This window comes from Macaca thibetana, chromosome 11 (genome assembly GCF_024542745.1).
Source record: "Macaca thibetana thibetana isolate TM-01 chromosome 11, ASM2454274v1, whole genome shotgun sequence".
NCBI lineage: Eukaryota > Metazoa > Chordata > Mammalia > Primates > Cercopithecidae > Macaca > Macaca thibetana.
Window position 1 is genome coordinate 29,284,367 of NC_065588.1, and position 13,915 is coordinate 29,298,281.

The following is a 13,915-nucleotide window of genomic DNA, read 5'->3' on the forward strand; positions in this document are numbered from 1 at the left end:
TTATCTTTAAAATTGTTTTTATTTATCAAACATTAAAGTCACATGAACTAAGAGGCATTACAGCTTTTATTTTTCCTTCAAAAATATTTGATCTCAGCACTTGTTTTTCTTTAGGCCAATTAGAGCTCTTTTTAAATAAATATCACACACATAACACATATATAATTACACAGACAGACAGGAGAAGATACAGTAATTGTAAGATTTTTCATTTGCCAATCTCCCAGTTGGATTATTGGCCTCAGGGTGGAACCCTTCAAAAGCACCGCTAGGAGAGCATACAGTTTCTAGGGCCTAATAAACAGGCATAGCCAGAAGACAAAAACAGATTTTTGAGAGGGATCCATCAACTTTCAATTCCTGGGGTTCTGTAAAGAAAACAGAGGTTTCTTGCAAAAATGGGGTCTGCGGCACCTTCTCTGTTTTTACCACCAAGTCCCATGCCCTCAGATGTTATCTTAGGGCCTCTCCTGCATGCATAAAGAGTGGCAAGACAAAATGGAGAAAAATAATTCAGTTGACAGAAAAAAAAACACCAAAAAACCACTTTTTCAGAAAAACAAGATCCAGAAAGAGAAAAACATAAAGGCCTTTAAAATATACCTATAGCCTGGATATCCACTTTCAATTAAGCTGAGCACTCTTTAAGAAAATCCTGTTAAATTCCTTAGTACCCAACTTTAGCCATGCCAGGTAGCCAGTATTTCTAACTTTTGAACTTTACCAAAAGTGAAACAGGTGAAAATAGCAAGCCTCAATTAAGGTTATGGCTTAACCATGAGTGTGCAAGGTATTTTCAAAGAGGTGGTAAGCAATTTCTACAAAATCTAAAATCTTTAAAGGTAGCTAGAGAAAGAATGATTCAACAAAGGAAGCCAGAAGTTGTTCATGGACAGGAAAAGAATCAGCAAATGGCAAAAGTCACACAGATATTAACCAGAAAGTATCCATCCCCTAAGCCAGGATTGAACCTGGGCTGCCATTGTAAAATGGCAAAGGCCAAAAGAAAGTACTCCCATGTGGTTACAAGGTCAAGCTCTCAAGGATGTGAAACAAGATGGAGACCTGCAGCAAAGCTCGTTACTGACCAGTTTGCTGGGCTGGCTTGAACAGCAGGCTTTTTGGGGTCCTAGGCCTGCTTTCTATCCTAAGGCATTCCTCCTTATGACAAAACCATACAGAAAGACACATGCAAAGCTCACCAGATTGGGTGCAGCCCAAGACTGGCCTCATAAATCCTTTCTTCAAATAATCAAAATGTTACAGAGGATGTAAATAGTGACATTTACCATTTATCTTACCAGTTTGTACAGGGAGAGGTCGGCCAAAAGTCTGACTGGTAAGAACTTTTACTTTTTTGCCAGCATATCAGCCTTCTGGGTTCCCCTCCTCCAAGATCCATTTTAAGCCAAGCAGTTTAAGGTTTGAGGAAATTTATTTTTCCCAGTTTGGGGGATGCATCTGAGGGGAGCGTCCTGTGTTACAGGGACACAATTACCCATCTGCGAAGAGAGGACAGAGGAGGAAAAAGGAAAAAGAAAGAGTTATATATATATATTTTTTTCAAAGGAGTCCCAGTGATTCAGGAGGTATTCAAGACTCCTGATAGATTGAACACTATTGGTTACCCATCTAGAAAGAGGCAGAACAAGGCATCTCTTGTTCTTTTTTCTTTCTAGGAAATATCCAGGGTATGTGAGGGAGAGAGAGAAGAGGCCCCCCTTCCTTCTTCCATCCTCATATCTCCAAGTCCCAGCAACCTCAACAAGGTGCCGCCCATGGGTGCCAGTGTGGCTTTTCCCTCATGTTAACAGGGAGGCCTAGGTGGTGATAATTATCTGCACTTACCCACATGCTGCCTCCTCCCTGTTTTTGGTAAGCTTTGAGTTCCCTGGAACACATTTATGCCATGGATACTAGCATGACCTCCATCCATGAAATGAAAGGGGGCCTAATTGGCAGGAATTCATCATGCTAAGGAAAAGCTGTGGAGCTGGGTCCCCCTCAAACAAGGTAGATAAAAGGCTGTCTTGTGTGTAGAGGTCTGGGCCTAATAAGAGGTTGTCCAAAAGGAAAAGAAACCTAACTCCTGACATGGTGGATAAAAAGGGGAAAATAAAATAGCTTAAGTGTAGGGTGGGGAAGATGCTTTGAGGCGGGGGGGAAGGAAAAAAAAAGAAACATCTTGCTTTATGCAAATAGGTTCCTCTAACAGGGTGAAAAACTCTTAATCATTGAACCCTCTTCTTGGCTCAACCAGGGGAGGAAAGATTTCATGGACGTGTGGCGGGAGGGGACAGTGAATGGGAAATGCTGGCCAACTCTCCGGCCAGCTGCGTGGGGACCCTGACCCCTGAGACTGCCTTGGGATCCAAGTAGCAGCCAGGGCTCATTCTTGCCTTGCCTGGCCATTGGACATAGCATGCACATGTGGCGGACTTGGCCATGTGCCCCAGCAGGGGGAGTGGGGGGGTCAGGGAGTCATTGCTTGCCCATGAGTCCCCCACACACACCTGTAATCATTGAGGTGGGGTGTGGAATGCCTCTAAGAACAAACAGAAATCGCATTGTTTTGAATTGCTTATCTGATGACTGGGCCAAAGGCTCACTCTACCTAGTGATATCTGTGCAGTGTGTAATAATACCCTTAACATTACAAAAGAAGAGATAGGCGCCATGACAACCCCCCACCAAAAAGAAGGAAAATGCCATAGAAAAGATTGGATTGGAACGAGGCCGACGTTCCCAGCCCCAAGAGTGATGGAGGGGTGGTGTTGGGTTCCTCTCCAGCATCCTGTCCACTGTAGCTGCGCCATTCATTCTTAATCGGCTCACCAGAGGTTCGGTGCTGCATCTGCCTTCAGAAAAAGTCTGAGGACAAGAAGGCACAGAAGAGAAAGAGAAGGGTTTGGGAGGGTCTTCATTTACTCTTCCTCCAGGTATCCCAGGCGAGCCCCCAAACTGATGCAGGATTTTTTTTGTCCTTAGCTCAGCTAGATCTGAGTTCTGGTCTCACAACCAGGAAAAATTAGGCATGCAGCCACTCGAAGAGTGAGTGGTGTAGAATTTATTAAGTAAAAGGAAAGCTCTAAGCTAAGAGGGTGTCCTGAAAGTGGGTTCCTGGTTGCCCCCTTCACAGTTGAATACAAGGGTTTTACATACAAGCTGATAAGGCTAGGTTCCCTATTGATATAAGGCACAAACTCCTGGCGGCTCCACCCCATTCTTCCAGTGCGCATGTGGGCCCTTAGTCCTCTGAAGGCATGTTTAGGTAAGTCATCTGTGCAAGTTCCCTTATCTGCACAAAACATGGGTTGGAGGTTCTCTGGGGACCCTTCCCTTACTGTCTGCCTAAAGCAAGCTGGCTAACTCCTTTCAAAGTTGACATCAATTGGGTGGCTTGAACACCAGAAATGTATTCATAATTTTGGAGGTTAGCAAACTGAAATTAAGATGAGGCCATGCTCCCTGTAAGCGTTCCAGGGGAGAATCCTTCTTGGCCCCTTCCAGCTGCTGGTGGTTGTTGGCATTTCTTGGCTTCTCTGGCTTCCACGTGGGTCCAGTTTCTCTCCGCCTTATATTCACATCACCTTCTCCAGTGTGTATCTCAAATCTCCCTCTGTTTTTATCATATGAGTATATTTGCTGTTGAGTTTAGGGCTCACCTGGATAACCCAGGATGATCTCATTTCAACATATTTAACTTAGTTACATATAGAGTCTTTTTTTTCAAATAAAGTCACATTCACAGGTTCTGGGGATTTGCCTTAGGACATATCTTTTGGGGCCCCTATTCAACCCACGACATTGCCTCTTTTTGTTATTATCTGTTATGGGTGGAACTGTGTTCTCCGTCCCCGCCAGTTTTGTATATTGAAGTCCTAAGCCCCAGTACTCTAGAATGTGAGCTTATTGGGAAATAGAGTGGTTGCAAATTTAATTAGTAAAGTTAAAATGAGGCCATTAAGGTGAGGTCTAAATCATATATGACTGGTATCTTTATAAAAAGGAGAAATTTTGACACAGACATGAACACAGGGAGAATGCCATATGAAGATTATAGTAGAGACGGGTCATGTTTCTACAAACCAACAAGAAACCACTGGAAGTAGGTAAGAATCGTGGAAGATTCTCTCTCAAAGCCCTCATAAGGCACCAACCCTGCAGACATCTTGATCTTCGACTTCTAGCCTCCAGAATTGTGAAATAATATATTTCTATAGTTTAATCCACCCAGTTTATGTGCATCCTTATGATAGACTTAGCAAACTAATACATTCTACATATATGAATAGCATTTTAAATGGTGATGATCAATTGTGGTGCTGTAATCTATAATTAAAGTTATATTTTATCTATGAACATTCCACTGAAAGTGTTTTTAATTTCCTACTTTATAAACAACTCAGTAATAAATATGCAACTATGTACATGCGACATTTCTCTTTTATGGATTATCTCCTTTGAATACATTCTAAGACATGGGAATCTGGGTCCAGAACAAGAAACAATTTCAGTACTGAACACCTTGGGAATGTGTTGCTGAACTGCTTTCCAACAAAAGCGTGGTTACAATTTACCTTCCATCTGCTATCTGATAAGTGATTTCTATATGTTTTCACCAGCTTTTGACATTATCATTTCAAGTGCTGTCACACACATTTTGAAGATACATTCAAATTTATTCTTGAGGAGGGAGGGGTAACGCAAAATACTATAAATTTGGTTGTAACTTTTTTTCTGTCTTTTGCATTCAGGCAGTCACCAGAGGAAATTAGTCAGTGTCTTTAGGTTACACTTTGGTTAACACATTTAATTAAACAGCCCAGTAGTAGAGAATTCAAGATGGGTGTTATTAATTTCATGAAATCGCTCCTTAATTCTAACTTTCATAAGTCAAATTTTATTTCTTTAATTGCATGTCGATTGTTATAACGAGGAGAATCAGAACAGCTTATAGGACAATATTTCTTTTTTATTTTCCTTAACACACCATATTTATTTGGAAATTTACCTCCTCCATTGTCCAGGGAATTAGGGTGGGCGTTGGCCGTTTTTCAGCACTTCCTGGTTGAGGCCAAGGGCTCCACTCACGTGCCTGTCCATCCCTCTACAAGGCTTGCCTGGCAGCTGCAGTTTTTCCGTTTAAAATTTAACAATGATCAAATCCCCCAAAAAGCTACCAGGCTAAAAAATGAAACATCTTTATTTATCTTTTAAATCCGGAAAAGTGCTGCTGAGCACAGCTGGCTCGCTGCTGTTCCTGCAGCCCCCATCTCTGATCCTTTCTAGTCTCCTACCCACCCCCACCCCACCATAGGCGGGCAGAGCCGGATTTCTGCCCTTCAAACCCCGAGTGTGAGGAAACCTCGCCTGAAGTCCTCGCATCACCCTGCACCCTCACGCCCTTGAGTTTTAAAAAGCCACTGCGTTCGTGGGTCACTGCAGGGCGCCTCCGCAGTGGCTTTAGCAGATACAAGAGCATCCCTCCCACGGGATGTGCAGTGTAGTCAAGCTGAGTAAACTGGGATTTTTGGCTGCCTTTTCCGCTAGGGTGGGTGGGGAAAGGTGTGTCCCCCAAGCGTTCAGTTCAGACTAGAACCTTTGAATCTCTCTCTCTCCTCAGTATCTCCCTCCAGCCCCTACCCCGCCACCTTTCACAGTGTGGGAGTTCTCCCTCCCCACACCAGAGAGGGGCGCCTTTCTAGCTTCCTTGTCCCCTTGCCCACTGATTAAAAAATTGAGAAAAAAACCCACCCCCAAACCCAAAACAAAACAAAAGCCCCAAACAAACAAACAAACAACCCACTCAAACCAGAACCACCCCCCGCCCTCCCCGCAACCACACAAATGCGGGAATCATAGCCAGTGGATCCGCTGGTGCTGAATGAATGGAAGCGCGGGGCGGGCCTGCGCGCGCGGCCGCCCTGCCCACGATGCTGTCTCCCCGCGGCCTGTAGGGCCCTCGCTGGCCCCTCGCCCACCTCCCGCCCCGGGCTGAGGCTGCCGCGGGTTCCGCGCCCAACGCCGAGGCAGCGGCGGCGACGGGTAAGGTCGGAGGGAGGGTGGTTTCCTCCCGCCCCACACCCAGTCTCCGAGCCGGATATATAGAGTGTCACGTTTGGGAGCAGAAAGACCGGAGCTGTTTCCTTGTGGCGGGAGCGCTTCCCGTAGCCTTGGGGAAGGAGCAGGATTTAGAGGACCACTAGTTGAACCCCATCCTCGTGCTGGAGGAACAGGTATTCCAGGGTCCCCAGCCCTGGCGCTCGCAGAGCCCACGCGCTCCGAAGGCAGACCGGACTGGGGGTGGCCCAGGAGGGAGGGCTTGGCTGGGTTGGCAGGGCGGAGCGGTTCCCGGCAGGACCTCGAGGAGGGTGGGTGTGAGGCGGGTGGGAGGGGAGAAGCATTTGCGGAGGCTCTGCTCCCGAAGCCGCCCCCGGCAGCACCCCCGTCGTCACCGGCCGTTTAGGCGCGTTTGGCGTCGGCGGAGCCCGCCAAGGTGGGGCGCGCGGGGGTTGCAAAGGGCAGCGAGCCGGGAAGGATCCGGGAAGGTTAATGTGGGGGGCCGCGCCGTGGGGACTGGGGACCGAGGGAGAGAGGAGCGAGGCCGGGTCCCGCCCAGGCCTCCTGGGCCCTTGGGGCTATTCCTGGAGAGAGAGCGCAAATGCCGGGGCCACGTGTGAAACGGCAGCGGTCCTAGGTCCCCTCCCGGCGCCCGGGACCTCCAGGGCGCCCAGCCCAGGTCCCCGGAGCAGGTCCTCGCCAGCCCCCAGCCCCACCTCAAGCTGCGCGCGTCCCTACCCTTCCACTTGACCCTTGCCGGGGTCGCGGCTGACGTGTGCTGGGGCGGCTGGTGAGGTCAGGGCGGGATTTGCCCCCGTAGGAAGTTTTAGACACCTTCCTGTGGTCTGGGCATCCTGCGGGTGTACAGGGGAGCAGGTGCCAGAAGACTCCAACTGGAGTAGATGGCTTGCGGGAAGGCTGCTTAACACTCCCAGCAAGTAGAATTACCTGCGGGGCAGTCTCAGTCTATTAAAACAATTCATGCCCAACCTTATCCTAGAAACCAGAGGAAGGCGTCACACCTGCCAGCGGTGGGCACCTTTTCTTCCACGGATGAGTTATGTGGTGTGAGCAACCAAGGTTATCGCTGGATCTGCAAGAGTTTGGCCACTCGTTGAATCATGTAGAGTGCCCCCATTATGTGACGAGCAAGGACAGAGTACGGTCAGAAAAATGACCAGGAAACTCAGGTGGATGGTGCTTTTCTGTTTGCTAGGTCGAGAGAAGTTTGACACTGTGCAAATGGAAATTTGAGAATTACCCCCTTGGTTTCAATTACTCATCTCTCTATATTCCCATTTATATGAACTGGAGATTTGACTGACAGGTGTATTTAGTCCAAAATTTATAAAGCGGGGCAAGGGACTAAATAAAAACTTAAGGCAGCCACGTAAACTGCAAGAGCAGGCGTTTCCGCAGAAGGGATATTTGTGTGTGAGACTTCTAGGAGATGGGCATGAGGTCTTTACCAGGCTGATTCGTGTGTCAATATTCCATCAGTAGTATTTCTCAGGATCCACGTCTTTACAGTACTCTTTTCCTAATTCTGAGGGTAGCTTTTGCACCTGCTGTATTAACAAATTCCTCACTTACTCCTGTTTCTAACATTGGGTTATAATTATCTATAAAATAGATGTAAATCACCATGAGTTGGTAAATCGTACTGCTATTAGAGAAATTAAAGTAAATGAAAATATCCTTTCCTTAAAGGAGGCTAAAATGTGACATCCAATTACAGAGGAAGATGGAGAGGTTGAAAATAAATAAAATGGCTTATATTAGGGTATCACTTTGGGGTTTATAAAGCATATGATCATCTTGACCATCTCACCATCTGCTTTCCTATCTCCTGAAGAAGCATTCTTGAGTGCATTTGTTTCTGGCAACATCTCATCAGCGTTAAGAATTCCTTGATTTTGCATTAATTTCCATGCACTCATGAAAACTTACTTATTCACAAATACAGCTTTGTGAAGGATCATGCATAGTGACCACCAGCATGCTTGTCCGTACCAATATATTCTGACATTGTGGGTTCTGTTGGAACATGTATTACCTTTGAAGAGGGTAACAGACCAATTTGAGAATCTGATGAAAGCTATGGAATATTAAAGACAAATACATACATATGAACACAAAATTTTCCATCTCCTGACAATTTCAGGAGTTCATGGCCTCCTTGATGCCCAACCTCCTATATTCTAGATGTCTAGAGACTCCAGGCAGGGCCAGCTTCATGGAAATGCAAAACTGCTGCACAGGGCCTTGCGCTTGGAAGGGCCCTGCATTTGGTAAGGTTCTGCTATCACTGTCTGCTGGCTTAATAATTTTCAAACAAGAGGCTGTGAATGTTCATTTTGAAGTGTGTCCTACCAATTATATCCTGACCCCAGGCTGACAAACTTGGTCTAAAACTAACCAAATAACAGTGTTGTCTTAACAGCAATCCCACGTTTACGGTAAGTGCTCCAGTATAAACCTGAAATTTATCTGCTGCTCACTTAGGTGCCCTTGGACATGTCATTCAGCCTTCCTATATTTCAGTTTCCTCATTGACAAAATAAAAACAGCAGATGACACTTTCTACTTTCTTTATTTTCAAGGTTGTATTATCTCTAAGTAAAAATAGATAATAATTGTAAAAAAAGTCTACTGATTTTGAATAGTTCTTTTCTCAAAATTATGCTGTTGTTGAAGGGTTAAACTTTGCCCTCCATTTTTCAGAAGTAGCTTGAGGAAGGTTGGTTAAGTACATTAAAAAGATTGTAGAACTTTTCTGACCCTTATAGTTCGGTGGAAAATAAAACAAAAAGTAGCCAAGTATTCAGTATGTTAAATACTCCTGAAATATTACTTGGACAAAATTGGAATTTTCAACTAAAGGTGCAGAATAACTTCTTGGATACCAAAGGTAGTTACTGAATTAAATTAATGTTTGAGTCTAATTCATCCAAAAATCGAACCGTGAGAAACTGAGCCAATGACTGAAAATTTTTGAGGGGCTAATCCTTTTCGTTTCATTTAATTTAAAAAATCTGTAAGTTCAAAAGTTTGGTCAAGTCATCCTTTAAAATATCCTAGGAAATGCCAAATCAATTTAAAATACACCTGGTCTCTTGCCAAGCACACCTAGTGACCTTTTGTAACTCTGGTGCCTCTTAAAGAGGAACTGAGAAAACAGGCAAGTCCTCTGTCCCCAGACTCCTCCCTTAACTACTCTGTGACCTCAAAACTTATCTTTACTCCAGCTGTCTGTGTTAGCATGATGGCAATACACTCAGAACCACAGAGGAATAAAATAGTGTGAAAGGGAATTGATCAAACTCCTATATTAAGGTCTTCTAATGGGGGCACTAGAACGGATGAATGGAGATTCGTTCTTCGTGCAATTACTCTGTGCAGGTGCATGCAGTGTGCTTTAGGATACAGAGTAACAGGTCCTGTATTCAGTAAACTTATGACATCATTAGCAAGACAAATATGTCAATGTAAGGTATTAATTTAAAATAACAAATAAGTAGTTACAAGGCAACAGAAGATTTGGCACCAAATGAGTGGTACAGAAAATAAGTGCAATGAATTTCCAAGAAGAGAATAAAATAAGCTGAAATGCTGAGGGAAGCATAAAAGGAAAGGCCCTTAGAGATAGCCCTTAAAGTTCTGGTCCTAATAGAGATGAACAAATAAGACTTTTGGGTGCCCAGGGACCTCAGTGGCACTTTGGGGTGGGAGGTGTGCAGAACAGGAATATCTGGATGCAGCTGAAGTTTTATGTAAGGAAAAGGCAGGAGATAACTCTGTAAGAGAAATTCCCTCTGGCTAGCTTCATTCATATAATAAATAATTATTAAGCCCGTTCTGTGACCAGACACTGTGCCGGCTTTTCCACATTTGGTGTTGAACAAAGCAGATGTGTTCCCTATTTTTTTGGAACCTGCAGTCGTTTACAGAATAAGCATGTAGGAATACATTATGGGAAGTAGCATGGAGAAGAACAGAATGCTTTAAGAAAAACATCAAGGGCGCTGACTCCATTTTGGTGTTCTGAGAAGGCTTGCTCTTTGACAAAGAAAGATTTCAGTTGCTATTGGAAAAAAAATAGGGGTTAACGTTACTAAAAAAACCCAAAAAATCAACAAAGAGAAAAAGCAGTCTGGGCACAGGAAATTGCAAATGGGAAGGTCCTAAGAGAAAAAGCTTGCAGCATTCAAGGGACAGAGAGGAGGCAGGCCCTGTGACTGCTGTTAGGTGAGGGCACTGCTGAGAGGCAGGATACCAGTTGGAGAGGGGAGCAGGTGGCTGATCATGCCCAGCTTCACGGTGTTGATAAAGATCTTGAATTTAATTTGAGTGGGTTGCCATTGAAGGCTTTTAAGCCAGAGACTGTTCTAATTTCTATTTTGAGGAACTCTTTATGTAGACAGTAAAGAGAGTGAACTAGAGGGATAAAGGATTGGAGGTAGTAAGACCAGGGAGGACAAGCAGAGGTGAGAGTACTGTCAGGGAGGAGGGAGAGAAGTGCTCAGACTTGAGGTGTGTTTTGAGAGTTGGATTGACACATCTTGGTGATAGATTGGATATGGGAGGTGGGCGAGGCAGAAAGAAGAGTGGGAATGAATTCATTTCATAGATACTGCTAAATGCTTATAATCCAAAACAGTAGGCTCAGATGCATATGATTTAGAGATGCCATAAGAAGAACCGAAAAATAGAACAAAAACTGATTGCCCTGGTTATTACCTCTGGAAAAGTATACTGGCTGCTGGGATAGGGGTGAGAGAAAGGAGGGAGGAGATTTTTGCTTTTCATACTATCCTCTCTACTGTTTGAATGATTTTTGCAACCACGCTTGCATTTTATAATTTTTTAAAAAGGTTATCACCATGACAGACATAGCTTCTGTTTTTCTGACTTGAGCACATAGATGGAATATGGTGTCATTTCCTAAAATGAGAAAAATTAGGGAAGAAAGATCTGATCCTCTCCAAAATAATTATTCCAAAACACAATTTATTCCTCTGCTTAAAACCCTGTCATTCCTCTGCCTTGCCTACAGCAGTTTTTCCCAAACTGTAGTGTATGAATTATTATTTTATTGGGTTATTAACAGTTCAGTAAAGGAAGAAAAGCTTCCCTGATGATACAACTTTGAGAAACACTTGATTTAACCTATTTAACCAGTTTTATTGCAAGAATCCTCAGAGCTTTTAATGTCCTAATGCGTGTTAATAATCATCAAGAAAGCAGAGATCTTAGGCCGGGCGTGGTGGCTCAAGCCTGTAATCCCAGCACTTTGGGAGGCCGAGACGGGTGGATCACGAGGTCAGGAGATAGAGACCATCCTGGCTAACACGTTGAAACCCCGTCTCTACTAAAAAATACAAAAAACTAGCCGGGCGTGGTGGCGGGCGCCTGTAGTCCCAGCTACTTGTGAGGCTGGGGCAGGAGAATGGTGTGAACCCGGGAGGCGGAGCTTGCAGTGAGCTGAGATCCAGCCACTGCACTCCAGCCTGGGCGACAGAGCAAGACTCCGTCTCAAAAAAAAAAAAAAAAAAAAAAAAAAAAAAGAAAGCAGAGGTCTTTTATGCTATATTTCCTAAACTTATTTAACCTTGAAATGCTTTTCCAGCAGAGCATCGAAGAGAGTCAGCATTCAGCATAACACGCTTTGGGAAATGCTGTCCTATATTAATAGATTAAACCTTTTAACATCTACAGTTCTCTATTAACCATAAGCTTCTCTCATCTCTTTAATCCTACTTAGTTGGTGGAAAGCGGGAGACTGGAATTGACTCTGTTAATAGGCATTAAGTTGATGAAAACAATTCTGCCCTGTGGATGATATTCAGAAACAAGATCTGCAGTCTGATTAAAAGCAAAATTGTTTGTTTTTCATTTCTACTTCTTTGGCTAGGCTCTGCAGGACCTCATCAAGGTACATTTTGTCAAGTCTATGTTTAATACATGTGACCTGAGGCATAAACAATGGAGAAGACTCCCCAGGGCCTCTTAGGTCCCAAGGTAGGCCTGGGCCTTATCTGATCCTTGTAAGCCATCCCCTGCAGTGCAATACAGTGTGACTACATAGGGCATCTGTAGGAACATTGATTTTTGAGTCATATATACACTTCCTGGATCCCCATGCATTTGTATGGTGGTAGGCTGGAGGCAGAAATGCAACTTATGGCCAAAGAACAGTGCAGCAGAGCATAATGGAAGAAACAGGTTCACACAGCTATAGACTTCTTCCATGGCTTCATCAGCTCTCTGTTCCAGCCCAGGGGTCAGCAACTATGGCCCGAGGCTGAAATCTGGCCCCTGCCTTTTTGTTTATTCTTTGAACTAAGAATGGTTCTTATATTTTTAAATGGTTGAAAAAAATCAAAAGAATAATATTATGTGACATAGGAAAAATAATAGGAAATTTAACCTATATGAAATTTAACCTTCAGTGTCTATAAAGTTTTATCAGAAATCAGCTCGTGTCATTCATCTAATCATCCCTATTTGCTGTGACTGCTTTAGTGCCCTAACCAGTCAATTATTATGACCTTCAAAGCCTAATATATTTACCTTGTGGTCCTTTACAGAAATGTTTGTTGACCCCTGCTCTAGGCTATGAAACTCATCTGCCATAGGTAATCTTAATTGTTTTGTTTTTCATTTGTTTAATTTATAAGAGGGTAGAAATAAAAGAGTTAAATCGACTTCCTAGTAGGTCCTCAAACATTATTGGCATTCAGGCACAGAAAGAGAAATACTGCATGATCTCATTTTTAGATGGAATCAAAAAATGTTGAACTCATAAATAAAAGTAGAGAGAAGAATGGTGGTTACCAGAAGTTGAAGGCAAAAAGTGGTAGGGGTGCAAGGTGGGGGTGAGATGGGAATGGGGGAGTCGAGGTGGAGGAAAGTTGCTGGTCAAAGGGTTCAAAGTTTCAGTTAGACAGGAGGCATAAGTTTTGAGATCTACTGCAGAGCAGGATGACTATAGTCAATGATAATGTGTATTTCAAAATAACTAAGTAAATTTCAAATGTCTCACCACAAAAATGATAAGTGGTGGCTACTGTATCCTCTAAATGTATGAAATTATAATTTGTAAATTTAAAATAGTATTAATTTTAAAAATGAAACAAACCATTGTTGGCATTGTTGGCCAACAATGCCAGTTTTTGTTGATGGCTAGTGTTGCTAATGCTGCATGCCCATGTAAAGAGCAGAAGACAGTCGCAAAAGTGATCACTTTTAAATTTTATTCAAACATTTGAACTCCTATATACAGGATAGGCACTCAGATAAATAAAACTATGGCTTCCAGAGGTAAGGGGGAAATTAAATCTACTATAACTTAACGATTTTATTTTGTTACCTCTGAGCAGATTGGATTTCCTCTGATTTTTATTTCAATAATGAAGCCAATCTTTTTAATCTTTTTTTATTATTATTAATGCACACTTTTGTATGAAGAGTGGTAGTTTAGGGGTGACAGCCTCAATTCTAGATGACAGAAATACACATTTCTCTGTCCCCACCCTAAACCTACTGAATCAGAATCTTTGGTGTGAGGATCCCCAGGTGTTTCATAAGTAGTTGCCACAGCACAGGGGGAGATTTTGGAATAGCTAGTCCAGGTATTTCCATGGAACATAGAGTCAGAAAATAAGACCCTCGAGGCCTGGTGCTTGGCTCTGTTACTGCTGTCATAAAATATTTTTAGATGAGGATGTGCTGTGGGATCACAGAGTTTGGATTTGGGGTCTCATTGCCAGCCATATTGACTGGGAGATTTCTGTAAGATATCTAACTTTTTAAAGAGGACTGGTTACAGGTGACATCTTCATTCAATAGA

General features: G+C 43.4%; 1 protein-coding gene across 3 annotated transcripts in view; it reads left to right on the forward strand.

Moving 5' to 3' along the window:
* Positions 1–1,942: 1,942 nt before the first annotated feature.
* Positions 1,943–13,915, forward strand: part of FAR2 (fatty acyl-CoA reductase 2) — a 209,780-nt gene continuing 197,807 nt past the window's right edge. The window contains exon 1 of one of the 3 annotated variants that reach the window (XM_050748522.1): positions 1,943–2,013. The gene's annotated coding sequence lies outside the window, so the exon portion shown is untranslated. Of the gene's footprint in view, positions 2,014–5,878; positions 6,240–13,915 lie in introns of those variants that run through there. The other 2 variants (XM_050748521.1, XM_050748523.1) reach the window with 2 other exon arrangements.